At 42.2% G+C, this 25,983-nt stretch overlaps 1 protein-coding gene across 1 annotated transcript in view; it reads right to left on the bottom strand.

Moving 5' to 3' along the window:
- Positions 1-25,983, bottom strand: part of LOC127934894 (uncharacterized) — a 276,354-nt gene that overhangs the window by 74,438 nt on the left and 175,933 nt on the right. The window lies entirely within an intron of this gene.

Here is a 25,983-nt window from a genome sequence, read left to right as displayed (position 1 = left end):
TAGTTTTTTCTTCTAGGTTTTGTTTTATGTGTCATCTCAACTTGCTACATGTAACTAGCATTCTGAACAGCTCTTGATTTCTGATACGAACATAAGATACATTTCCTTATAACTTCTGTATATTAATATCACATTTCCTTAGGACAGTTTCACATTTCTTTTTTCTTCTTTTTTTAACTTGTGATATAGTCTTTTAGGTATTGCGGTTTATTTATCAATCGCCCTGCTTTCGTGACATTAGATGCTGGGATGTCTGTCTGTTTGGTGTTCTGCATCTGATTTTCCACATTGTTGGATGTTTGTGATTGAGAATCTGCAGTTCCTGCGTGTTCTGTATTGTCAGCAGCAACCGTCTCTGTTTGGTTGGAGACTCTGAGGGTCATTCCCTGGTCCCTTCGGAGATGTCTCCTGTTTCTCCTTATAACACCTCCAGACTCCAACTGGACATTGTACGATCTTGAGTCAATGGGCTCCACCACCGTCCCCTTTCTCCAGATCTTATGAGGCTCAAATGGTTGTATTCTGACAGGGTCACCTCGTTTTAGTGTGTCTAAGTCTTTGGCTGATCTGTTGTAGTATGTTTGTTGCCGTTGTTGATTTGTTATCAATTCTTTCAAAGAATTCTGAATCTTTGGTTGTAGGAGGCTGGTTTTTCGTGGGTAGAAGCGTCTTTGTCTGACGGCTCAGTAATCTCTGTGCTGGGCTGGTTGACAATCCGTGTGTTGGTGTGTTTCTATGATCTAGGATTGCTAGATATGGATCCTGTCTTGACATTTGTGCTTTACGCATCAATCTCTTGGCAGTTTTGACTGCTGATTCTGCCTTGCCATTACTCTGAGGATAGCCAGGTGATGAAGAAGTTTTATGAAGAAATGCCCAATGGTCACTGAACTTCTGAAACTCCTGTGATGAAAACTGTGGGCCATTGTCAGAGATGACGATGTGTGGAATACCCTGGCGGGCAAAGTGACCTTTCAGCTTTCTTATAACAGTAGTCGATTTGGTGTCTGTCAGGTAATCAATTTCCCCAAAATTTGAATAATAGTCTACAGTAATTAGATAATCCTTGTTGTCAAAAGTAAACAGGTCAGTGCCTACCTTGGCCCAAGGTCTATCCGGCATTTCATGTGGACGCAGCGTCTCCTTTTGCTGGTTACAGTCCACTGCGTGGCAGGTGTCACACTGCTGTACATGTGATTTGATCTGCTCATTCATTCCTTGCCAGTACACACACTCTCTGACCCTCCTCAGGCATCCATCCACACCTAAATGCGAAGAGTGTATACATCGTGTTATTTCCTTCCAAAGCTGCTTAGGGATAACAGCTCGTTTTCCTCTGAAAACAATGCCATCCTGGTAGCTCAACTCCTCTTGAAACAGGTAATAATGACCTATTTCTTGTGGTGTGTCAGCCTTGTTCTTTGGCCAACCTTGTAGTATAGTTTAAATCAGTGTTTGCAAAGACTTCTCTTTGTCTCAATTTGAACTTATCAGCATTTAGCTTGATACCTTTCTCTCTGCATCGTGCTAGAAATGCTTTCAGTTTTTCATCATGGTCTCTCTCAGCTGATTCTTGTGTCTCTCCTTGTCCTGTAATGAGAATATCATCAGCAATGATGTATACTCCTGGCAGGCCCTCTAATGTGACTGTGAGCTTCCTCTGAAAGATTTCAGGGGCCGGACTTATGCCCATGGGCATGCGCAGCCATCGATACCTGCCGAACGGGGAAGAAAATGTGGTGAGATAGCTGGAGTCTTCCTCCAGCTTGACGTGCCAGAATCCACTTTTAACATCGCACACAGTAAACACTTTGGCTTTTGACAGTTCAGGGAGTATGTCATCAATAGTAGGTAGTGGGAAATGACTGCGCTTTAAAGCTCTGTTTAAAGGTCTTGGATCTATACATACTCTGAGACTGCCACTGGGCTTCTGTACGACCACCATACTACTGATCCAATTCGTGCTCCTCTCTACTGGCATAATGATTCCTCTCCTCTGCAGATCTTGCAGCTCTTCCTTCAAAGGTTTCATCATGGCTACTCGAACCCTTCTTTTTGGGAGCTGTACAGGTTTAACAGTGTTGTCAATCTCTATTTTGTACTCACCCTCCAGGCAGCCATCACCCCTGAATACATCAGCATATTCAGTCTTTATCTGCTCTAGTGACCACTGGCTGGTCGCAGGCTTTTCTGTGGTGACTATACTGTCTATTGCAAGAATGTTCTCATAATGTACTTTGATGAGCTTCATAGCTTCACTTGCCCTCTTCCCTATTAGGGGGACAGTACAGTTGTTATCCACCACCTGGAATTCCAGCCTGTACAGTTTGGGGTTTCTTCGGGTTTCTTACTTTCAGTTTGCACTTTCCTAGTGGTTGTACATTATTAGTACAGTCTTTGTATCCTCCAGTTTTATATCTGGGCTCAGCAGACTGATAGGAATTACATTGCAGCTTGCTCCACAGTCAATCTGAAATTTCACAAGGTCCTTTCCCAAAAGCATCCCTGCGTACAGCTGTGTTTTCTTTTCATTTTCTTCCTCTTTTTTCTTTACAGTCTCTGGATTTGCTACACCCACAGTGAGGATGTCCTCATACTCATCACTGTCCTGTTCAGTCACTTTGTTTACTGATTTATGGTTTCCTTGTCTCATCTGGGCTCTACATTTAACTGCAAAGTGATTTGGCTTTCCACACTTTTTACATTTCTTACAAAAAGCTGGGTATTTCTGTTTGTTCTTTTCATGGTCTCTACCACAAAATCTGCACGTGATCATACTGCTGGGTGGATGGCAATCTAGGCGTGCTCCATGTCTGACGGCATGCACCTCTTCTACCGCGGCACCTGCAATGGCTTTGCTGTTCTGCCGCGACAGCTCCGCTGCTCTGCATATACGTATGCACGTCTGAAGTGTTAAATCTTTCTCACGAAGCAGTCTCTCTCTCAGTCCTTCGTTGTTAATTCCGCATACTATTCTGTCACGTATGAGTGAGTCTTTGATTTCTCCAAAGTTGCATGTTTTAGCAAGCATTCGCAACTCCGTGACGTAATTATCGATCGACTGCTCTGCTCCCTGGCTTTTTGAGAAGAATCGATAACGTTCTACTGTCTCGTTTATACTAGGATTACAGTGTTCATCAAACTTTGCAATAATATTCGTTACCGTTCGTGCATCCGCGGCTACATCACTCATTAGAGTTTCCAGCAGTTCCCGACTGCTCTCGCCGATGAGGTAGTAAAACAATTTGACCTTCATCTTTTCCTCCGCGTCCGACATAGTAAGCTCCAAGTAGAGATTAAACTGGTCCCTCCAGGATTTCCAGGACTTGGAAAGGTTGTCGGCGTTCATGCACAACAGTGATGGGGGCTTTAATCCATCCATCTTGCAACTCTGCACAGGAGCAGCTCTTCACCGTCTAAGTCTTAACTTCTAAACTAACAATCTAAAAGTGCCCACGCTGCCACCATGTTTTATGTGTCATCTCTATTCAATAAAGACAGACTTCTGTAACTAATTTGACTTTCTTTTTAATAAACTTGAAAGCCTCTACATTCATTTCCACATGCGGTTACCCATAGCGTGCTTCCCTCTTCTGGTTCCCCACTACAACAACATATAACAATTGTTCCTATTGTCACAGGTTTCTCTTCTTTGTTCTTCTCTTCTATGGATATCATCAAGAGTAGATCTTAGTGGCTGATTTGTGGAGAGAAGCATTTTCATGAGAACATAAACACCATATTATAGTTTTTCCTCAACCAATTTGACACAAAATAACATAATTGCTCTCAAAACAAATAACACAGCCAAGTTCCTTAGCCAAACAACTCAACTATTTACTGCATATTGAAACCAATTTTTCAACTGAGGGCGCCTTGGGCTGTTTAAACAGCGGCGGTGATGAGGGTCCATTTCCTTCAGGTGTGCCCCATCACATGCCGCCAGCCCTGACTCGTCCAGCGCCCCTCCTCTCACACACCCACTCCAGTTGGGAGCCGTCATCAGGGTGCCGCCCACATGGGAGTGCTACCTTCCTCAACCAGGCTCCAAATGGTCTGAGTGGGCGGGGATTCCTCTCCGGGCAGTCCTCCCTCTCGCAGCGCGACGGGACAGGGACAGAGAAACCGGGTTTTAGTGACAGCCTCAACCAACCACAGGGTAAAATGACAATAACAGAAGTCACTTACCCCTTTGGTGGCGGGGAGGCTGTCCCCGGTTTTCCTCCGTCCCAGTCCGGGTTCTCACGAAAGTTTGCAAGCGAAAGGGTTTGCGCTATCTAGGCTCCGCCTTGCCCGCATTCTCCAACACTGTCACGGGAGGAGCACAAGACAGACACAGTGGGCGTGGCGTCAGGCCTCGAAGAGGCTTTTATTAACAGAAATCAAATAAAACAGGGGATAAAGGTGGCCAAAGGGGAAGAGTGTCCAAAATAATAGGGAATCTGGTGTCCTCATCGTGCTGCAGGGTTCATGTGGGTCGGGCATTGTTCATGGAGGAAGGGTCCAGGATAAGGGGCGGAGTCCGGTGGCCGCACGCGCTCCCCTCTTCTGTCCTCTAGCGGCCGCATCACTCTCGTTGGCCACGGCGCTGGCAGGGGATGGACGGCCCGGCATCCTGACCCATCGGCCGTGTAAACGGGTGCGGTTCCCATCCGGATCATGGGTCCAGCAGCTCACGTCTCCAGTGGCGCGGGAGTCCCTCAATGCACCCTTCCTGGACCCACGAGGACACCAGCGTGCATGCATGGGGAAGAGACCGGTCTCCCTAGGAGAGGTGCCTTGGGCTTTTTAAACAGCGGCGGTGATGAGGCTCCATTTCCTTCAGGTGTGCCCCATCACACGCCGCCAGCCCTGACTCGTCCAGCGCCCCTCCTCTCACACACCCACTCCAGTCGGGAGCCTGGTGAAGGCGAACATCTTACACACGACAGGAGCTTTTTGATATTGGTGTGCACTTTTCCAACAGTTTTATTACCAGTCCTTGACTCATCCCTGAGATCTCCAGAACACCCGAGGCTATGCACTCTACCTGGCCCGGAGGAAGTGCTTACTGGCGGTGTCGAGATCGTAAACAAAGTCAGGGGCAGTGCAGAGGGCCAAGAGCTAAGCTAAAGCTAACACCACTCCGGCTCTCTTTACCCAGCATTTTCCTTGCTAATGTGTGGTCATTGGTGAACAAAATGGATAAGTTACGACTTCGCATCACCCACAGTAAGAAGCTTTTGGATTGCAATGGATAGCATTACAACCAATAATGCTATTGAGCTAGTTGGACGCTGGACACTACATGCTCCGGGCAGATAGGACAGCAGATGACTCCAGCTAGAACAGAGGCATCGGATTGTGCATTTATGTAAACACAGTGCCAAGCTTGCTTTGAACGAACTACATCAGGCCATTAGTAAACAACAGACTGCTCACCCTAAGGCTGCTTTTATTGTCACAGGTGATTTGAATCACTCCAACTTAAAGACAGTTCTCCCTAAATTCCATCAACATATTTTCTGCCACACTAGAGGGGACAACATTTTGGATCATGTTTACACAAACATTGATGATCAGGTTGACAGGTTTCAATACACAGACTGGAAGTATGTTTGCTTCTCAGGCTGCCTGTGTCTTTCCCACAGACATTGATATCTACACCTCCTCTGTACTGGGTTACATCAACACCACCATTGACAGTGTTACAACAGAAAAACAGATCACAACGTACCCTAATCAGAAGCCATAGATTAGCAAGGAGGTGCAACTTCTGCTGAAAGCCTGCAACAGTGCCATTAGATCAGATGACGCTCAGGCCTACAGCAAATCCAGGGCTTACCTGAGTAGGGGAACCTAATTGAGAAACTTAACTATATATGTGCTGATGTTTCTCTAGCCCCTTTCACACTGAAATTCTGGATAATACACGGGTGTCCCGGCAATTGTTCCTAGATCATTAGATATTGGTTCATTCACACCGCCAGTGATTTCCTGGAATCTGTTTCATGCGTTCACACACACAACGCGTAAAGGTCCCATATAACACGTGACATCAGGATGTGACGTAATGTACAAGTCGAAAATGCTAGGCACGTTAACTTTCACTTGAACTGGTATATGATTTCAGCTTCAGCATGGATAGTGAGGACCTACCTGATCTCTGCTTCATTACAGTTTGCACATATTTTTTCATCGCGAACATTGAGCTGCCTTCAAATCAAACCCTTCATCACTACGACACACCCTTTAAGGCATAGGTTCTGGCTTTTGTTCACACAACGCTCGTTCCGGGACTGAACTTGGCAATGTTACTAAGTCCCCAACCCCCAGCATGTTTGCATTCACACAGAAGGTAAACCGGCAATTTTCCTGGACCAACATTCAGTGTGAAAGGGGCTTCTGTGTCTTCATCTCCCCTTAGAAAAGCTTACTAACCACTTTGTTCCAGGACAGAGTGTGATAATCAAAAGTCTAAAACCTACAAGAGTGGGAGAACCAAAGTATCTCGGACCAGCCACTATGATCACAATAACCAGGACAGGAGTCCTGACAGATTACCAACCACAGTGGATACATGCCTCAAGACTGAAGTACTATCCTACAAGAGGGTAATTCGAATCGTACATTCTAATCCTACATTCGAATCGCTCTCGCGGTACTTTGATGTCATACAGGTGATCATTCTGTGCAGGGCTGCTTCAAGTCAAACACGCCTATTATAACTAACATAATATAACCCTCTCTCATAACTGCATATCAATTATTGGTACAAGTTTCCTACACGTACAGGTTATTTTTCAGCAATAGGAAACAGGGACATTTGGTCACCCTGTGTGTGTTTGTTCTTGTATATGGCTCGTTCAACCGCACACGTCACAAATTCAAACCGATAGCTCACATTTAAAAATGATCGGGAGGTCGGGAAGTGCTCGTAAGCCACTATGCTCGGCTTGTAATTCATCGCAAATGATACGAGCGGCGACCATACGAGCATACGCGATTTCCACGCGATTGAAAAAATATTGCATGCGAACTCGTACGACAGCAAAAATCGCACCGTGTATGCCACGGCTACGTCACTCATTAGAGTTTCCAGCAGTTCCCGACTGCTCTCGCCGATGAGGTAGTAAAACAATTTGACCTTCATCTTTTCCTCCGCGTCCGACATAGTAAGCTCCAAGTAGAGATTAAACTGGTCCCTCCAGGATTTCCAGGACTTGGAAAGGTTGTCGGCGTCCATGCACAACGGTGATGGGGGCTTTAATCCATCCATCTTGCAACTCTGCACAGGAGCAGCTCTTCACCGTCTAAGTCTTAACTTCTAAACTAACAATCTAAAAGTGCCCACGCTGCCACCATGTTTTATGTGTCATCTCTATTCAATAAAGACAGACTTCTGTAACTAATTTGACTTTCTTTTTAATAAACTTGAAAGCCTCTACATTCATTTGTAGCCTGGTGAAGGCGATTTAGGACGGGGTGCCGGTTACAATCAGGGAGGAGGCAGCTTCTTCGTCACAATATATATGATATGTATGTATGTATGTATTAAGAGAAAAGCTCTCAACGGAGGCGGTCGCATTTCTTTCCTCTCCTCCCTGTCTTCCCTGCTTCGCTTGTTTCTCTTGTCTCATCTACTTTGAGAGACTCTCTCTGCATTGCTATCCTAAACTATCCTAAACTGAAACATGGATTTGATAAATTGGTCTCTCAACGCAATTGACACTATCTTCTCGACGAGAAGCTTGGGTTCGGGGGAACTTGACTGCCCTGCCGGAACGTTTGCAGCTGGCTACACGATGGACGCGTGGGCGAATTGGCGGGTCGTGTGTCTGGCGGCTCTTTCTGTGGAGGACATTGAAGACATCTACCTATTCGGAACCATGATAACAGGTCTTCTGCTGATTGGATTAGGCTTTGCCCTGGGTTATCGGAAAATTAAGAAGACGGGAACAGCTGTTCAAAGCCTCATAAGGCTGCCCGTCATGATTGAAGCAGTGGGCAGAACGGTCAGCATTGAGACTGAGACTATTAACCGCAATATGGATAACATCACGGTGAAGCTCACGGCTTTGGAAGGGAAATTGGAGGATTTGGAGACCAAAAGGGACAATCATAGTGACCGTTAAATTGGAATGCATCTACTAGACCAAAACAACTGGTATCTTATCTTCTTTCGGCTCCACTACCAGCTTGGCCTTGGCTTGGCCTTGGCTGGAAAACAAATTTCTCCTTGGAAAGCACGGCAGCAAGAGACTCTGCGTTGCTCACCCGTTTCCCCCCACACCTGTTGATTGTTGACTCTGTCTAGGACCTGACCAAGGCTGTCTCCATGGCAACTTGCTGTGACGCTGTATAATCTGCGGACTGAGGCATCTAGAGAGAATCGCAATTCTCCAGGCCTACAAATACACAAACTCTTACACATATACAGATATGCACTCACCTCCCCACCCCCATCCCTCGCCTTCGCCGCTTTGTTCCGCCAGTCTGGCAAGCGGGCCTGTGACCAGCGCTATAATGGCTGTTGGACCGGATGCTGATTGCCTGGACTGAATCACCTCGACCCCCCAAATTTCCATCCCCAGTTGCTAGTCGTGTGTTTATGGTGTATTGATTATGTGCATTTGTGCTGTGGTGTTTTTACTGTTCTCAAACGGTGCTCCCATAGGAGCACAGTCTGGGTGCTGTTTTTTTTCTCCTCTCTTTCCTAATGTTTTGCTGTTATCTCTTCCCCTGTCCACTGTATTTCGTTGCCTTGTGCCCACATGTGCAATGACAATAAAGTTGAATCTGAATCTGAATCTGAATGTGTATGTGTCTGTGTGTGTGTAAAATAGTATATCAGTCTGGCGAGTAAACTGAACATCTTACACACGACAGGAGCTTTTTGATATTGGTGTGCACTTTTCCAACAGTTTTATTACCAGTCCTTGACTCATCCCTGAGATCTCCAGAACACCCGAGGCTATGCACTCTACCTGGCCGGGAGGAAGTGCTTACTGGCGGTGTCGAGATCGTAAACAAAGTCAGGGGCAGTGCAGAGGGCCAAGAGCTAAGCTAAAGCTAACACCACTCCGGCTCTCTTTACCCAGCATTTTCCTTGCTAATGTGTGGTCATTGGTGAACAAAATGAATAAGTTACGACTTCGCATCACCCACAGTAAGAAGCTTTTGGATTGCAATGGATAGCATTACAACCAATAATGCTATTGAGCTAGTTGGACGCTGGACACTACATGCTCCGGGCAGATAGGACAGCAGATGACTCCAGCTAGAACAGAGGCATCGGATTGTGCATTTATGTAAACACAGTGCCAAGCTTGCTTTGAACGAACTACATCAGGCCATTAGTAAACAACAGACTGCTCACCCTAAGGCTGCTTTTATTGTCACGGGTGATTTGAATCACTCCAACTTAAAGACAGTTCTCCCCAAATTCCATCAACATATTTTCTGCCACACTAGAGGGGACAACATTTTGGATCATGTTTACACAAACATTGATGATCAGGTTGACAGGTTTCAATACACAGACTGGAAGTATGTTTGCTTCTCAGGCTGCCTGTGTCTTTCCCACAGACATTGATATCTATACCTCCTCTGTACTGGATTACATCAACACCACCATTGACAGTGTTACAACAGAAAAACAGATCACAACGTACCCTAATCAGAAGCCATATGCCGCGTTTCCACCGAAATTACCCGGAACATTTGTACCAGGAACTTTTTTTCCCAGGAACTTTTTTCCCCCCAGACCTGTTGCTTTCTGCGTTTCCACCGCGTTGTAAAGTACCGGGTAGATAAGGCAAATAGACTGGTGACGTAGGTCAGCGCGCGTTTCTCAATACAAAGTACCGCTGATAAAAAAAAAAAAAAAGTACGCTGATTTTGGACGTGCATCCTCGGTAGTTGGTTCAGACTTTGTGCATTTGTCTAGGGAGTGTGATGTCCACGACGACGCAAGTCCGGTAAATCTATAAACAGCAGCGTACTTGATAACTTCAGTCTGCTCGTCATGGCTACTGCAATTTTCCTTACTGTATATTTACAATAAAACGAAATATGATATCAAATACCACTGCCTCCTTTCGTTTTCATTTAAGCATAATAACAGCTGCAGAAATGTACTTAGTTCAGGGAAATGTGTATATACAGCCATTACAATGAAACAAAATATTATATAGACTTGCCTTTTTTATTTTCATTTTAACATATAGATAAATTGAATACAGACCAAAGAAAACCTGTTCGATTTACCCCTCAGCTGAATTATATTTTATGTTTAACCACTAAAGACACATCAGAGCCAGCGGCACATATCAGAAGGTCTATCCCAGGAGAGGCTGCTCTCTGCGGATACATGAGGACTGAGCTCCCGCTGATCGAGTGGAGCTCACCGTCTACGAGATCGGCGAAACACATTTTTAAATAGGCGCTGTCTTTATAAATAAACAACAGATTTGAGTTTCAAACAACTACATTCTCGCCTGAAATACTTTTAAAATTACATTTCATGACACAATAACAGTAATATTTTGAAAATGTTGATCCGAATAAATGGTGGTTGAACTCAACCAATGCTGCGTGAACTCAACCAATCAGCATGTTTAGCGCCAAAGTCCCGCCCCCGAAAGTTCCGGAACTTTAAAAAAGTACCACCTCGCCAGCAGGGACTTTCTGAGGGGCATTTTTTTACCCCGAACTTTTATTTAGTTCCTGGTTCCTGCGGTGAAAACACACCAAGTACCGGACCAAGTCCCTAGTTCCTGGGTAAAGTTCCTGCGGTGGAAACGCGGCTATAGATTAGCAAGGAGGTGCAACTTCTGCTGAAAGCCTGCAACAGTGCCATTAGATCAGATGACGTTCAGGCCTACAGCAAATCCAGGGCTTACCTGAGTAGGGGAACCTAATTGAGAAACTTAACTATATATGTGCTGATGTTTCTCTAGCCCCTTTCACACTGAAATTCTGGATAATACACGGGTGTCCCGGCAATTGTTCCTAGATCATTAGATATTGGTTCATTCACACCGCCAGTGATTTCCTGGAATCTGTTTCATGCGTTCACACACACAACGCGTAAAGGTCCCGTATAACACGTGACATCAGGATGTGACGTAATGTACAAGTCAAACACGCCTATTATAACTAATATAATATTAACCCATTCAGCCAAACAATGCAAACTCATTACACAACCATGTATGCATTAATGGCTAAATTCTAGTACCACCACTAGAGAGTTTTTGAGTGTCCATTCTCAACTATTGATAGCTCCCCAGGAATGATTTTTATCTGTTGCTACCCAGCTCTGCTTTCTACAGGAACCACAGTGCTGACACGTATTGATACTGATGATGAAAAGACAACCCAGAAACGAAAGAAATGAGATATATGATATGCCTGATCGATAGAACAGGTATAAGACTGTTAGTCTATGGATAACTCCATGGGAAAACGTAGGGTGATACTTCGTATTCGTATTATTGTACTAAAGTAAACTAAAGTGATGCTGAATATACAAAACATGTGGACATTTGCTCCAACTGTTATAGAATCAGAAAAAGGAAGTGACTATTTATGTCATGGTCAAAAGACATGTTGTTTTGCTTAGATATATCTTCCTTTTCCCTCTACTAATGCTGAGCTGACAGATTCACTTCCTATATTATTCATATATAATGTACCTCTAGACCAGCGGTCCAACCTTTTCTGCTTGACCACTGTTCTGAACTTTCTATTCAGCAAAGAAATCTGAAAAAAAATTAACATAGTAATAATAATAAATGTTTTTTGAGGAGCAAATCGGAATTTTTTTATGATTTCTGAAGATTCGATTCATGTGACTTGAGTAATGATGCTAAAAAAAATCAGCTTTGAAATCGCAGGAATTAATTACATTTTAAAATATATTCTAATAGTAAACAGTTATTTCAAATGGTAAAATTTTTCACAGTATTACTTTTGCTGTATTTTGGATCAAATAAATGCAGGCTGGGTGAACAGAAGATAATTCTTTAAAAAACATAAAAAATCTTACTGTTAATAACACACACACACACACACACACACACACGCACGTATATATATATATATATATATATATATATATATATATATATATATATATATATATATATATATATATATATATAAAATTGGTGGTGTGCTGCATGTACCAAAAAATGGCGGGCAATTTATTTTGTCCAAATCCAGCCTGGGGTGAGCTAACAATGTAATGCAATCTAGGGTAATGTTAATTTTTAAGTAGCAGAAATTACATAAATAATAATAAAATAAAATAAAATAAATAAAGTCAACAACATTTTTCAGCAGCTTCCCAACGTCTCCTTTGTGCAGACACTGCAAACATTGCAAATTCTGAGGAAAATTGTACCAGCTAGGGTTAAGTTACCTATGCTGTGAGATGTTACTGCCTCTTTCGCTCACATCTTTCCTTTTGATTTTATTGCACAACTTATTGCATGCAAGCTCTAGGAAAGATGGTTGTATTTTAACAATGAACAATCATAATGACAAGAAACAGAAAACAAATATAAACTTTATATTGTGTCCCTAATACCTGTGTACTTAGTACTGTGTACATAGTAACTAAATGTGTATGTAGTATGTAACCACAGTATAAGTACACATTGGTACGTAGTATCTACAGCTCTAATATTTCTGTACCTACACACATGAAACAACCATCAGGATGGTTTGGGTAAGTACAAATGTGTAACAGGACATATTTAAGTCAAGTCAAGTCAAGTCACCTTTATTTATATAGCGCTTTAAACAAAATACATTGTGTCAAAGCAACTGAACAACATTCATTAGGAAAACAGTGTCTCAATAATGCAAAATGATAGTTAAAGGCACTTCATCATTGAATTCAGTGATGTAATCTCTGTTCAGTTAAATAGTGTCTGTGCATGTTTTTGCAATTAAGTCAACGATATCGCTGTAGATGAAGTGACCCCAACTAAGCAAGCCAGAGGCGACAGCGGCAAGGAACTGAAACTCCATCGGTGACAGAATGGAGGAAAAACCTTGGGAGAAACCAGGCTCAGTTGGGGGGGCCAGTTCTCCTCTGACCAGACGAAACCAGTAGTTCAATTCCAGGCTGCAGCAAAGTGAGATTGTGCAGAAGAATCATCTGTTTCCTGTGGTCTTGTCCTGGTGCTCCTCTGAGACAAGGTCTTTACAGGGGATCTGTATCTGGGGCTCTAGTTGTCCTGTTCTCCGCTGTCTTTCAGGGCAGTAGAGGTCCTTTCTAGGTGCTGATCCACAATCTGGTCTGGATATGTGCTGGATCCGGGTGACTGCAGTGACCCTCTGATCTGGACACAGACTGGATCTGGTGGCTACGGTGACCTCGGAATAAGAGAAAACAGACAAATATTAGCGTAGATGCCTTTCTTCTAATGATGTAGCAAGTACATAGAGTGTTATGGGAAGTGTTTCCGGTTCCGGTTTACCTAATTAATGCAGCCTTAAAATCCTTTAACGGATTTGGGTATTAAAAGCATATTAGTGTGTTATGTGTAAGCCAGGTTAAAGAGATGGGTCTTTTATCTAGATTTAAACTGCAAGAGTGTGTCTGCCTCCCGAACAATGTTAGGTAGGTTATTCCAGAGTTTAGGCACCAAATAGGAAAAGGATCTGCCTCCCGCAGTTGATTTTGATATTCTAGGTATTATCAAATTGCCTGAGTTTTGAGAACGTAGCGGACATGGAGGAGTATAATGTAAAAGGAGCTCATTCAAATACTGAGGTGCTAAACCATTCAGGGCTTTATAAGTAATAAGCAATATTTTAAAATCTATACGATGTTTGATAGGGAGCCAGTGCAGTGTTGACAGGACCAGGCTAATATGGTCATACTTCCTGGTTCTAGTAAGAACTCTTGCTGCTGCATTTTGGACTAGCTGTAGTTTGTTTACTAAGCATGCAGAACAACCACCCAATAAATCATTACAATAATCTAACCTTGAGGTCATAAATGCATGGATTAACATTTCTGCATTTGACATTGAGAGCATAGGCCGTAATTTAAATATATATTTGAGATGGAAAAATGCAGTTTTACAAATGCTAGAAACGTGGCTTTCTAAGGAAAGATTGCGATCAAATAGCACACCTAGGTTCCTAACTGATGACGAAGAATTGACAGAGCAGCCATCAAGTCTTAGACAGTGTTCAAGGTTATTACAAGTGGAGTTTTTAGGTCCTATAATTAACACCTCTGTTTTTTTCAGAATTTAGCAGTAAGAAATTACTCGTCATCCAGTTTTTTATATCGACTATGCATTCCATTAGTTTTTCAAATTGATGTGTTTCACCGGGCCGCGAAAAAATATAGAGCTGAGTATCATCAGCATAACAGTGAAAGCTAACACCATGTTTCCTGATGATATCTCCCAAGGGTAACATATAAAGCGTCAAGAGTAGCAGCCCTAGTACTGAGCCTTGAGGTACTCCATACTTCACTTGTGATCGATATGATACATCTTCATTCACTGCTACGAACTGATGCCGGTAATGCACTTCCACTCATGCCAACAAAGTGTTCAAGTCTATGCAAAAGAATGTTGTGGTCAATTGTGCCAAACGCAGCACTAAGATCCAATAAAACTAATAGAGAGATACACCCACAATCAGATGATAAGAGCAGATCATTTGTAACTCTAAGGAGAGCAGTCTCAGTACTATGATACAGTCTAAATCCTGACTGGAAATCCTAACTGTGATGAGTGGGGCGGGGCCGAGAGACGTGGGAACGAGGAGTGAGGCCAGGTGTAGTGATTGGAGATGAGCTACACCTGCGACCCACCACCGGTCTCGAGTCCCACGTAGGAGATGGAAGGATATAAAACTGGAGCGACGACCGTGAAGGACGAGAGAGGACCAGGCCTGGGATTTTAGTTATGTTTTGCTTTTTATTTATGCGCATCAGTCGTCCGTGAGGGGCAGATGCGCTGTTTTGTAGTGAGCTAGCGGTATGAAGGTCCAAATAAAATGTAATGTTTTTAAAACCTAAAGTTAGACCACAGCCTTTCACGGCTTAAGTGAGGGAAGAGTTGGGCTAATGGTTAGCCAAAAGTTAGCATCAGTAGCTTTATCCCTGTGCAGATCAGTCTAGGAGATGAAGCAGGAACCATTAACTTTGAATGCAATGGGCGGCAAGCTTCGTTGCCATGCCAATACATTTTCAGGTACAAACAGGTACAAAGTTCAATGCTATATTAAAAGGAATTGAAACACATTGTAAATGAGATCTCAATGCCACAATTTGTTTCTCTCAACAGGTAAAAGAACAGTACATGTGTGTGTTGCGATATCTATCTGGTCTGACACGGCAACATTAGTCTCATACAGGCAAGTAGAAATCTTTGTAATAAGACTATAATATTGCTGCTCTTATTTTACCCTGTGGGCTGCGGGGCATGGTATTGCAGGTGGGCCGTCAATTACTATTAAAAGAAATAATAATATTGTTCATATATGTAAAAATGTCTAAATCATAACATAACATAATTTATATATAATATATATATATATATATTAATATTTACATACATATATATATATATATATATATATATATATATATATATATATATATATATATATATATATATATATATATATATATATAAATAATTCAATAACAAAAAATAAATATTCACCTGTAACTATGCATCCACCAAGTGGTGCGAGTCCGAGTTATTTTCTGTTTATTGCCAGTTCAATCAATAAAGACAGTTAACAATCTATCACCTGAGTACTGATCACACACACCTTTCTGGCCATCAAGTTAGCACTTGAGGAGTGGAGGCATTAGCTGGAGAGAGCAAGACATCTGTTTCTGGTGCTGACGGACCATAAGAACCTGTTGATAGATTCTCTAAATCCTGTCGTTTGATTCCTTTAAAGGGATTGCCCACTGCCATGGAGACCGCTGAACTCATGTTCAACCACATATTCCGGTACTTTGGCATCTCCGAGGACATTGGTCAGACCGAGGACCTCAATTCATCTTGCAAGGCTGGAAGGCCTTCTTCTCACTCCTAGGTGTGGCCATCAGCCTATCATCAGGGTACCATCCGCATTCGAACGGGCAGACAGAGAGGATCGGTCGCTTCCTCCGTACCTTCTGTCACGGCCACCAGAACTCTTGGAACCAGTACCTGGGATGGGATGAGTACGCACAAAACTCCCTGCACCAGCCATCCACCGGACTCACACCGCATAATCGGTTACCAACCGCCCATATTTTCTCCGTCAGGGTAACCCGCGGATATACCAGCTGTCGACTACTGGTTCCGAGAGAGCGAGAGGGTCTGGGACTCCGCCCACCACCAGCTACAACGGGGCCTACGTAGAAGCAGGATGACAGCAGATCTCCACCGCTCTGAAACCCCAGCTTATCAACCAGGACAGAAGGTCTGGCTGTCAACTAGGGACATTCGCCTGCACCTACCATGCCATGAGCTGAGTCCCAGGTTCATTGGCCCATTCACCATCACAGAGCAAATCAACCCTGTCATGTACAAGCTTCAACTCCCACTTGAGTACCGCATTCACCCCACATTCCATGTATCACTCCTGAAACCTCACCATCCTTCTGTTCCTCTCTCCACAGAGCCTGGCATAGCCACAGCTGAAACCCCCCTTCCACCCATCCTGGACAACGGTGCTGCATACGAGGTTCGCAAAAATCTTGGATTCCTGGCACTGTGGTGGGCAGCTCGAGTACCTTGTGGACTGGGAAGGTTATGCTCCTGAGGAATGCTCATGGGTCCCACGCAATGACATACTCCACCCGAACCTACTGGAAACCTTCCATGCTACTCATCCCAAGAGACCTGCACCTCGAGGAAGAGGTAGACCACCACAATGTCGGGGTCCTTGGTCCTCAGGAGCTGGCCGTGGAGGGGGTGGTACTGTCACAGACACACCAGGCTCCAACACCACCCAATCACAGCGCACTCCCTCACCTGAGTATTGATCACACACACCTGCCTCTCATCAGCACTCCCATCATCCAGCACATGAAAGGCACTCACACACCACTGTCCGATCTCGTTCGCATATAGGACTATCCTACCTGCTGACTTCAAGAACTCAACGTGTTATACTTACCTGTCTCCAACGTCTCCAAGTTCCCTCCTGTTTCCATTGTGAGTGTGTGTGTGTCTCCCTTTTCTTCTTCTCCATCTCCTCCATCGCCATTCAGATTTTATCTCAGCTCTACTCAAAGGACAGTATCACTTCTCAGTCACTCATCTCTGATCTGCTTGTGTCAATAAAACCATTACCTGTGATCTCTTGTCTCCGACCCCTCTGTACCTTAACAACAATAGCAGGGTCAGTTTTTTTTTTTGCAGTAGACCGCGCAAACATATGTGTTTGGTTGTGTGGGCCGTGAGTTGAAAAAGGTTGGGAACCACTGGTGTAGTGTAATATGAATTGTAAATACATTTGGCATTAACCTTTAGAGTAATGTTTTAACATCACAAATTGTGTCTGTCCTTTTACAGGGTGACCTTGTTCTCAGAAGGAACCAATACAGTGTACAACTGAGGTCTAGGGAGGAAGAGAGATTGACTCGTTTCAATACAGGTGTCCTCAGGGAGAAACAGTAGGCCTGTTATGAAATTTTCTTGTAAAATTTGCAGTTACAGGTCACCAAAACGTTTAGACCTCTTAAACCATTATAGATTAAAACCATCTACACACTGGTTGGGGCCGATCACTGCCCTGCTTGTACTCAGACTGTCCTTGTTCATTTAAAGGTTGGGGTGCTCTTCACACACATTCGCCCAGAGATCATACACAAACTGAACAGTCAGGGCAAGTTGTGTCATTTTCATGTCTTCTATGTGTAGCTGGTAGGGTGATTGAGATAGGAAGTGTACCTTTAAGGCCTGCTCATTGCCACTGATCATTTGGATCAGGTGGCGTAAAAATTCATTTAGCTTTAATTCATTTAGGCTGGTGTTCAGAGATTTTTTTTTTTTTAAGTTTCCCTTTTTTGTTCTAATCCTTTCTTAGAGACTTAAAGGGTTAGTTCACCCAATAATCAAAATTATGTAATTAATAACTCACCCTTATATCGTTTCAAACCCGTAAGACCTACGTTCATCTTCGGAACACAGTTTAAGATATTTTAGATTTAGTCTGAGAGCTCTCAGTCCCTCCATTGAAACTGTGTGTACGGTCTACTGTCCATGTCCAGAAAGGTAAGAAAAACATAATCAAAGTAGTCCATGTGACATCAGAGGGTCAGTTAGAATATTTTGAAGCATTGAAAATACACTTTGATCCAAAAATAGCAAAAAATACGACTTTAATCAGCATTGTATTCTCTACCATGTCTGTTGTGAGAGAGTTCAAAACAAAGCAGTTTGTGATATCCGGTTTGCGAACTAGTCATTCGATGTAACCGGATCTTTTTGAACAAGTTAACCAAATCGAACTGAATCGTTTTAAATGGTTCGCATCTCCAATACCCATTAATCCACAAATGACTTAAGCTGTTTACTTTTTTAATGTGGCTGACACTCCCTCTGAGTTCAAACAAACCAATATCCCGGAGTAATTCATTTACTCAGACAGTACACTGACTGAACTGCTGTGAAGAGAGAACTGAAGATGAACACCGAGCAGAGCCAGATAACGAACAAAAGACTGACTCATTCTCTTCAACCCATTCCTGTGGAGGAATGGGTTGAAGAGGTTCCTAAATGCTTACAGGCTAGACATATGTCCCCCAGTAAACAGGCATGCTTTGTATATGATCTTCTTGAGGGGGAGACTAAATTGTAGATTAAACTTCGTCCAGCTACTGATAGGGCTGACCCTGAGAGAATTTTTCAATATTAATAGAGACTTTTGGTTGTGCACACTCACTTACATTGAGGCCCAACAAAAAAATTTCAATGCCGCCAGCATGGGGGAGAAACGTTGCTTGAATTTTCCCATTCATTAATGGTCCTAATGGAAATTTGTCAGCGTAACTATTCAAATGCTATTTCTATTTTTATGACTCGGTTCTCTGCGATCAGTTTGTGGAAAATGTTCGGGACACAATGTTGTGCAGGGAATTAAAACAGTTTATTAGCCTCAATCCTGAGTCGCATTTTTTGGGGAGGGGGCCCGCCCTGTGCGTGCTAGGGCTTTCTCTTTTGATGCTAGTTCCAGGGTAGTAGGGGAAAGGACAGCGGAGACCCAGGCCGTAGCTGCAACACCAAACAACGAATTGGCTGAACTTAAAGATTGTTTGCGTAGGCAGCAAACTCAATTGTACACTATTCTAAAACATTTGTCCTCTGGACCGATGAATTCCAATCCTATCGAGGCTATTTAGAACTGGACATAGAAGTCCTGGTAAGGTCCTTCCCTCTATGGGCATTTTGGTCATTCACGACCCACTAGATTCTGGGTCAAAAAAAAAAAAAAACATTGTTCCATGGCTTATCGGAATGAATGTGCTTCGTTGCTGTTTGCTAGAAATGTTCTGTCAAGGGAGCATGAGTTTGTTTGCTTCTCCTTCCTCAGATGTTCCTGTGTTTTGGAAACATGCTCTGTTGGCGTGTCAAAGCTTTGAAGATTTGTCAAACTCTGATTTCTTGGGTAATGTCTCCACCTCTCCAGGCTCTTCCATTCTTGTGCCTCCTGGATCTATGAAGCTAATTCCAGCTCTATGCAGGCAGGGGCTTTACCCTTTGATTTCCTCTGCATTTATGGAACCAGGAGAGGTAGGGTGGCAGTTGCCACCAGATTTGCTTATTCCTAGTTCTTCACTCCTCATGGGTGATGTCACAGTTGATGTGCCGGTAGAAATGTGGGAAAGGAGGATCGGAGGATAAGGCCATGCACCATCTTGGGTCAATTACATATGATGGAGGTATGTTCTGTTAACAAGTCCATTTGTTTTCAGGATGAAGATGGTAATCAGGGCCCTGTTGCTGTTATTCAGTCTATGGAGGTCACCACCTCTGACCTTCATGGTCTCGTCAACACTACCTGGCCTAACCTGACAGACATAGAGCAGCAAGAGGCCAAGTCCTTTCTTCAAAAGCATAGTGTAGCTTTTAGTCGTGGGGAATGGGAGTTGTGTTGTACAGACCTCATTGAACATGAGATTCAATTAGTGGATGAGATGCCAGTGTAGCAACGTTACCGTAGACTGCCACCATCGCAGTATGATGTTGTAAAGACACACATTCAAGAGTTGTTGGAAAAGGGAGTGGTAAAACCCAGCTGTAGTCCTCATTCTTCACACATTGTTGTAGTTGAAAAGCAGGATGGGTCTATCTGTTTATGCGTCGATTATAGACAATAGAATGCAAAGACTAGAAAAGATTCCTTTCCATTGCCTCGGATTGAGGAATCCTTGGATGCCCTTTCACGTGCTTGCGTTTTCTCCACTCTTGATCTGGCAAGTGGTTATAATCAGGTGTCTGTGGCAGAAAAGGACAGGGCAAAAACAGCATTTTGCACTCCATTTGGTCTCTTTGAGTTTCAGAGGATGCCATTTGGATTGTGCAACGCACTGGGAACTTTCCAGAGGCTAATGGAAAGGATCTTTGGAGATCAGCGTTTCCACACCCTCCTTTTGTATCTTGATGATGTGGTGGCATTTTCATCCACGTTCCAACAACATCTGGAATGACTGGAACTTGTGTTGGGTAGGTTGACCTCCCATGGCCTCTAGCTTAATTTGGGCAAGTTCCATTTCTTTCAGTCTGAGGTGAAGTTCTTGGGACACATTATTTCAGCCTTGGGAGTCGCAACTGACCCAGACAAAATCAGTGCAGTTAGGGACTGGAAAGTTCCAGCTACCATCACGGAATTGCACTCTATCCTTGGGTTTGCATCATACTATAGGCACTTTATAGAGGGGTTCGCGAGATATGCAGCCCCTCTGCATAAGTTGGTAGCAAAACTACAGCCAGCTCCAAAGAAGAAACAAGCAGGGTTTAATGCCTCTTTGCGGGACCATTGGGATGGGGCTGTGAAAAGGCTATTGATATGTTAAAAGAAAAGCTGATAAGTGCACCTGTGTTGGGCTATGCAGACTTCAACAAGCCTTTTGTCCCAAGAGCAGGGGGAGGGACAGCGGCAGCCAGTAGCTTATGCTAGTAAGGGGTTGCGACCAAAAGAACAAAATATGAATAATTATTCAGCCATGAAGCTTGAGCTGGTAGCCCTTAAGTGGGCCGTGACGGACAAATTTCAAGATTACCTCTTAGGCGGAAGGTTCACTTTTCTGACTGATAACAACCTCCTCTGTTATTTGCAAATGGCCAAATTGGGGGCATTAGAGCAACGCTGGGTGGCACAGCTGGCTCTTTTTGATTTTAAAATTGAGTACCACTCAGGTGTGTGTGTGGTGTCTTTTGCCGGTTCTCAGAAGAATCAAACTCAGTCAGGGATTTTTCTCTCAGAAGAAAAGACTTTATTTTCAGCAAAACAAAGCCGAGAGTTCCTTGCAAGGAGATCTCTCGAATGTTATTTGGTATCTCCTTATATACACTATATGGGGCGGTTCCACATAGTCAAACTTTTCCTTTATGCTCACAATTTTCATACCTCCCTAGAGAGGAGAGGCCCCCTTGCTTGATTTACTCTAAACACAGGCCCTCAATGTATGTCTGGCCATGTGTTTCTCATCAGTTTTGTACATTCCAGGGCGTAAGCAACTTTCTATTAGATTTTAGACCTATAAGATTTTAATAGAATAATAACTAGCAGCAAAAATGGCTAGATTCACATTGATTATATACTTGATTAATTAAAACCTTATTAATAAAAATCTTCCACATGTGTAATAGATGCAGATGCATTATCTCGCATGGCTGCATTCCCAGCTCCAGACTCCAATGAAGCGGTAGCACCGGGAATCTCTGTTCCTACGGAGATTAAAAGTGAGGTAACTTGCCTTTCCAGTCCAGTTAACATTCAGGCTATAGATGCATCCCCAGTAAGAACTAGGGCGGATCTTCAGCTTCTTCAGTCAGAATATCCGTTGCTAAGGGCCTTTCTAGCTTACTGGAAGAGATGTAGTCCCCCCACAGCATTGGAAAGGGCCAAATAATCCTCTACTGTGGTGGAAATTGTGTGCTAGTGGTCTAACGTGCAGGAACATGGTGGTGCTCTTTTACTACACTTTCATGTCCCCGGTAGTAGACTAAAAGTAATGCATCTGTTGTTGCCTCAGCTGCTTCATGAGGAAGTTTTTGACTGCTTTACACAACAATCATGGAGGGGGGTGGAAAGGACTACCATACTTGTTCATCAATGTTGTTATTGGCCCTTTATGCGCAAAGACATCAAGTGCTGGTGCCGACAATGCCAACGATGTTTAGTGTTTTCCAAATTTGCTCCAGCTTATCCCATCGTGGACCAAAAGGCCATGACTGTAGCACGGGTTCTTACTAAACAGTGGTTTTATACCTATGGAATCCCGCAGCGCATTCATACAGATCAGGGTCATCAATTCGAGGGAGAGTTGTTGCAGCGGCTGTGTGAACTATATGTTATTCATAAGGGTTGCACTTTATTTTACAGTACGTGAACTTACATGTACTTATAGTGTACTTACAGTGTATTTATCTAAGAAAGTTCTGGTAATACAAGGTAACTACATGGGGTAGGGTTAGGTTTAGGGGTAGGTTCGGGGTAAGTACCTAGTTATTACATAGTTATTATAATTACTATAATAAGTACATAGTATGTACATGGGGAACAGGACTGTAAAATAAAGTGCTACCCATAAATCCCATACAAGTCCTTGCCACCCTGAGGGCAATGAACAATGCGAACGATTTAATTGTACACTTCACGATTTGCTCTGTAATTTGCCTGCTGAAAAGAAGAAAAGGTGGCCACAACACTTGCCTCATGTGCTGTTCGCATATAATACTAATATGAACTAGGGCTGCAACAAACGATTATTTTGATAATCTATTAATCTTACGATTATTAGAACGATTAATCGACTAACTGTCAATTATTTTACTGATTAATCAGTAGAATTTGATTGATTATTCAGCTCTTGCAATTAGTTAAAATATTGTTATAAGTAATAAATAAAAGATAGTCTAATCACTTCAGCTTTGGGAAATAATATGTAATTACAATCATTATACAATTAATTTATACAAATAAATATATCTGACACACAAAATGAGATGACAGAGAAACCTTCTTATTTAACATTTAATTACTATATTAATTGCTTATATTTAATTACTAAAATTAACTGAATGACACCTCATTCCGCCTAACATCTCCTTTTGTAGGTATATAATATGGATAAGAAACAAAATAAAGATAAGTGATTAGATGTTTTATTGTGGGATAAACAATTTTATTCACAATATACAGTACACGTTAAACATATCTGAACAGTAACTTTGTTTTCAAAGAAGTATATTCTGCTCATCAAGCCTGCAAGTATTTGATCCAAAGTACAGCAAAAACAGTGACATTTTGAAAGATTTTTTACTATTTAAAACAACTGTTTTATATTTGAGTATATTTTAAAATATAATTTATTCCTGGCTTATTTCAAGACTTTTTTGCATCATTACTCCAGTCACAAGAACCTTCAGAAATCATTCTAATATACTGATTTGCTGCTACAAATTATTTATTTATTATTATTATTATTATGTTAAAAACAGCTGAATATAATTTTTAAAGTTTCTTTGATTAATAGAAAGTTCAGAATATCAGATTTTAAATTGTAAAACAATTGCACAATATTACTGCCTTTGCTGTATTTTGGATCAAATAAATGCAGGATTGGTGAGCAGAAGAGACTTTAAAAAAACATTAAACATCTTAACATTACCATTCAAAAACTTTTGACTCGTAGAGTAATCTCTCTTTAAATACCTTACTGGTTTATGATAATCAAAACAGTCCTGAGCTAGATTAAGCTTTGATCTCTGCAAACCAAACTATCACTTTAATCAAATATTTAATAATAATGTTTAATACCGTAAAACTGCTTGATTTAAGGCAGGGGTCCAAACAAAAAAATCAGCCATTGGCTCCTATAAGAAAAAAACTTAGGTGCCAAATGATTTTTTTTAGGAGCCACAGAATAAACATGTTTTATGTGTTTTATTTAAATTATATTTTACATTTTAACTTTTTAATCATACTGATGTGTTTATGTCTCATCTTTTGTTGACTTTATCAGCTTTTTAATCCATCTTGTAGATGACCTGGGAATGAAGGTTCACTTAAAGTGGGAGCTACATGTCTTTTTTCAACTTGAAATATACAGTCGTGCATTGTTTATTACACAAAATCTGTACCAATATCATGGACCATAAGCATCACTTGGCCCCTGAGTATAGTTTGGGGTTCTCCTCAATGCATCCTGTAAATGTTGTCATACTCTCTCAAAAATAAAGGTGCTTCATGATACCATAGAAGAACCTTTTTTTTCCTGTCTAAATGGTTTCATAAAGAACCTTTAACATTTGAAGACAATAACAGATTATGAAAAGATCAGAAAGAGATTGTTCTTCAAAGAGCCTATGACTGAATGGTTCTTTGTGGAACCAAAATTGTTCTGTGAAAAACCTTTTAAGCTCCTTTATTTTTAAGAGTGCATGTCTTTCACACTTTCAGTCTGTTTTTCTTAATTAGTAAAATGTAATTTTATAGGAGGAGTTGAATCATGTAGACTACAGGTTAAGTAGACATATTAAAATTCAATAGCTCATAAATATAGCAAAATGCTCCTCTTTATAGTTATTTTTCTAACTAACTGATGATGGACACCGAAAGGTTACTGAGGTTAATATTATGTTGCAATGTTTACAAGCTTTACAAGTTTTCCGCAGTTTGAAAGTGTTGTACTGTAGAATATCTTATAAAACAGGCTACCTTTTGATGTTAAGTCATGTTCATTATGTACTCTAGTAGTAAAGAGCAAGGTATGATAAGTTCACGTGCTGCTTGAACTGAGGCACTACTCGCGATCGCGCCTGCCACAGGGTCCGTTCACATGTCGCGTCTTTCGCGCGCTCAAGTTCGTTATTTCAAATGAAGGCGCGCGGTATGCGTGCATGCTCATAATGGAAGCGACGTGCTCGTTTTTTTCCAGGCGCGATTGCGCCGCATCGAGTTAAAAACATCTCAACTTTTCAGAACCCCGCAAGCGCGCACCGCAGGTCATGTGACAAGAACCAACCAATCAGCTTCATCCTTTCCAGTACCAACGTTGAAAGATCAGCCAAGATGAAGGAACAGCTGATCATAGCTGTATATGGATAGCCATTTTTAAATAAATTTAGTAACAGAGCTACTGCAAGCGATTTTTAGTGCATCAAATCCATTTATCCTTTGCTGAAATTGACGCGTCTTCACGGAGAGAGCAGGTCATAGTTGCTTAGCAAAGGCAGACGCCTCAAGAGCGCTTCTGCCCGAGCCCTTTGAAAAGGAGAAAGTGGCACGCCTAGCCACGCGTTTTTAGGCGCGATATGTGAACGGCCCCTTAAAGAGCACCAAAACTGTATTTATTGTTTGAATTTTGTTATGAATTTGGAATAATTTTAAAGCTGATACTTTGTAAATTAAAAAGTAACAAAGCACAAAGCTTTGTGCGATTACTGGACTGCAAGTGCACTTCAAATAATTTAGTTCATGCATTAACAGAACACAGCATCGACTAAGATCTTGTTAAGAAGAAGCCTTATTATTATAAACGAGAACTGTTAACGATATTGCCAATATCCACACAGATGACAGCTTTACCTGTTGTAGTTTGTTCAAGTTATGAACGAAATAGACGCTGTTTTTCTGCACTTTCTCTTCAAGTCTCCATCATTTCTCTCTGTCGCGCTTATCAGGTGTGTGTCAGCGCTGCTGCGCGGCAGACGAGGACTGTTTAAAACTCTAAAACTTCGATGCGCATCTCTCAATGCGCGAACATAACAAAAGATGTGAATGCAAAACAAT

The sequence above is a fragment of the Carassius gibelio genome, chromosome A19, assembly GCF_023724105.1.
Source record: "Carassius gibelio isolate Cgi1373 ecotype wild population from Czech Republic chromosome A19, carGib1.2-hapl.c, whole genome shotgun sequence".
Lineage (NCBI taxonomy): Eukaryota > Metazoa > Chordata > Actinopteri > Cypriniformes > Cyprinidae > Carassius > Carassius gibelio.
Note: the sequence above shows the minus strand (reverse complement) of the source record. Positions and strands in the feature narration are given on the sequence as shown.